The 3,024-nt window shown below is 33.8% G+C and overlaps 1 pseudogene; it reads left to right on the top strand.

Moving 5' to 3' along the window:
* Positions 1-251: 251 nt before the first annotated feature.
* On the top strand, positions 252-1,194 carry LOC131599173 (inorganic pyrophosphatase 1-like; annotated as a pseudogene).
* Positions 1,195-3,024: the final 1,830 nt, after the last annotated feature.

Genomic DNA, 3,024 nt, shown 5'->3' on the forward strand with positions numbered 1-3,024 from the left:
ATTGAATGGCTTAGAAGGAATTTGAAATGCCAAGAGGATTCATTAAAATTAATTCTCCTAAACCTAAATAATTTAGTATTAGCTTCTTGGCCAAAGAATATAATGTAATATTCCTTTAGAATCAAATTCAAATGTTCTCCGACTTCTTCCCTATTAATACCTTTATCTCATGTGTTCAAATTCAAGCTAAGAAGCATTGTGAATCAGTTGCCATTTAAATCTTTGCCATCTTCAATCTCACAAAGAAAACAATGTCTAATATTGTTATTGTTTTCGACTTTGACAAAACCATCATCGATTGGGATAGTGATAACTGGTTGATTGAAGAATTAGGCTTCACTGATTTGTTCAACTAGCTCCTTCCCACAATGCCTTGGAATTCTGTCATGGTATGCTCTTTATTCTATTTATTGTATTTTATTTTATAATTACGTCTAAATTCTGCATTATGTTAATGGCATAATAAATAATTAATTTGAGTTTTTCGTGTTTTGGAATTATAGGACAAAATGATGATGGAGCTTCATTCACATGATATAACCAATGAAGATATTGAAAAGGTTCTTCATAGGATTCCAATTCATCACAGAATAATATCTGCAATTAAATCAACATATGCTTTAGGATGTGATTTGAGGATTGTGAGTGATGCAAATATGTTTTGCATTGAAACTATTTTGATGCATTTGGGAATAAAGGAATATTTTTCAGAATTTAACAGTAATCCAGGTTATGTTAACCAAGAAGGAAGGGTTAGAATTTCACCTTATCATGACTTCAACAAAAATTCACATGGTTGTTCTAAATTCTAATCCCTGCTCTCCAAACATGTGCAAGGGTTTAATCATTGATAGAATTCAAAACACATTTAGTGAAGTGGATAACAAGAGGTTCATCTACCTTGGTGATAGTGCTGGTAATTACTGTCCTATTTTGAGATTTAGAGAAACAGACTTTGTGATGCCAAGGAAAAAATTTCCAGTTTGGGATTTGATTTGCAAAGATCCTTTACTTGTCAAGGCTGAAATTAATGGTTGGAGTGATGGAGAAGAGCTTGAACAAGTTTTGATGAAGTTGATCAACATAATTATTATGGAGGAACATGTTCAATTCACTGCATGTGATTGCAAACTACAAACTCTATCAAGTTCTGTGCTTGAATCCTTTCCGAAAGCTCTTCGAGTTCAGCCATAACTATTAGATTACTAGTTATAATATACTATACTGCAAATGTTGGATAAGTTATTAATAGGTTTTTTCATGTTTCCTTAACTTTAATAAACTTTTTTGTTTTTTTCTAGGTTAGTTTAGAGGAGGTTTAAAACCCCCGCAATTTATGCCACGTCAGCTTCTGTCAATGAAACTTAACGGCAGGGGTCAAAATTGCAGATGGAAAAGTTTGTGAGGACCATTATTCGACAAAAAATTTTAGAGGGACCAAAATTACAGGGTCGCGTATTTATAAGGACTAAAAACGTATTTAACCCTATATATATATATATATATATATATATATATATATATATATATATATATATATATATATATATATATATATATATATATATATATATATATATATATATATATATATATATATATATATATATATATAGGGGACAACTCAAGTGAGAACACTTGGTTATTATGAGAAATGAGAACAATGAATCACGATCATTAAATTTTGATTGTGTTGATTTTAATGAACTGGATTGGTTTCTCTTTCTATGTTGATTTAAAATAAATATTAAGGATCTAGAAAGAGAAACCAATTCAGAATCAACAAAATCAAAATTTAATGGTCGTGATTCATTGTTCTCAATTCTCATAATAACCAAGTGTGAATACAAGATTACAATCACAAAGATGTTTTTGATTCATGGCAAACTCAATAAGCATACAAGCAACAAGGTGGAAGCAGAAAACTCAAAGAAAAGCAAGCATTGATCACTCATGTCAGAACAGGTCAACCCATTATGCTTATAGGTTGACTCAACACATGCAAAACAAGAAGAATGCAGAAAAGCAGCAGTTAGGTCGACCTACTGTCAACCCAGGTCGACCTAAAATGAAGAAAAATCCATATACCTCTGCTAGGTCGACTCACACATCATCCAGGTCGACCTAAAATGAAGAAATTTACACATCAGTCTGCTAGGTCGACCTACACAACAACTAGGTCGACCTAATCTGAGAAAATGTCCCCAGAATGCATTTGAAGAGGATTCTGGTCGACCTACTCCTTAAACAGGTCGACCTAACTGGGAGCAAAATTCTGCAAGCTCTGCTAGGTCGACCTAAGCACTACAAGAGGTCGACTTAACTGATCAAGAATGCCAAAAATTCTGTTTCTCTCATCTCCAAATGTTAAGCTATCATATATATTATCAAAGGTTCAATTATTCAATGCAACACCAACGACTGAAAGATACACAAAGGCTTCTCATCTTCGTTCTTCGTCATCTCCAACACAATTACACATAATCATTCTTGCGTTGAGGGTTAGTGATCGAGTTCGATAACGTCCATGGAACGGAATTGAAGATTCCTAGTGGGTGAAGATTTGTGGGGTTTTTGGTGAATAAAATCTGCGGGTTTTGTCCTCCAAGATAGGTGTTTCTTGGGGGTTTTTATCAAGAGGTTTCATCGAGGATCCGGCTGAGTGTGAAGATTGAAGAACAAGGGTTCGAGGGAATTGAAGACACTGCAGAAAGGGATCAAAGTGAAGCTCTTGGATAACCTTGATCTGACTCAAGATTAAGGGGGAAGAAGATTCAAAGGATCAACATAATTGGTTTATGGTTTATCGCTTTGTTATCTTCTTTGTATATACTACTTTCAACATTAATGAAAGATTACCCAATTTCAGTTTGGAATTGGGGGCAGACGTAGTCGTAGCGAGGACGATCGACGAACTGCCTAAACAAATATCGCGTTCTTGTCGCTTTTACTTTTTCATTTACATTCTGTTCATATTTGGTTATAATAGCAAATTGATCAACGATTCGAGTGTTAAGATTGTGA

The sequence above is a fragment of the Vicia villosa genome, linkage group LG4 (assembly GCF_029867415.1).
Source record: "Vicia villosa cultivar HV-30 ecotype Madison, WI linkage group LG4, Vvil1.0, whole genome shotgun sequence".
NCBI lineage: Eukaryota > Viridiplantae > Streptophyta > Magnoliopsida > Fabales > Fabaceae > Vicia > Vicia villosa.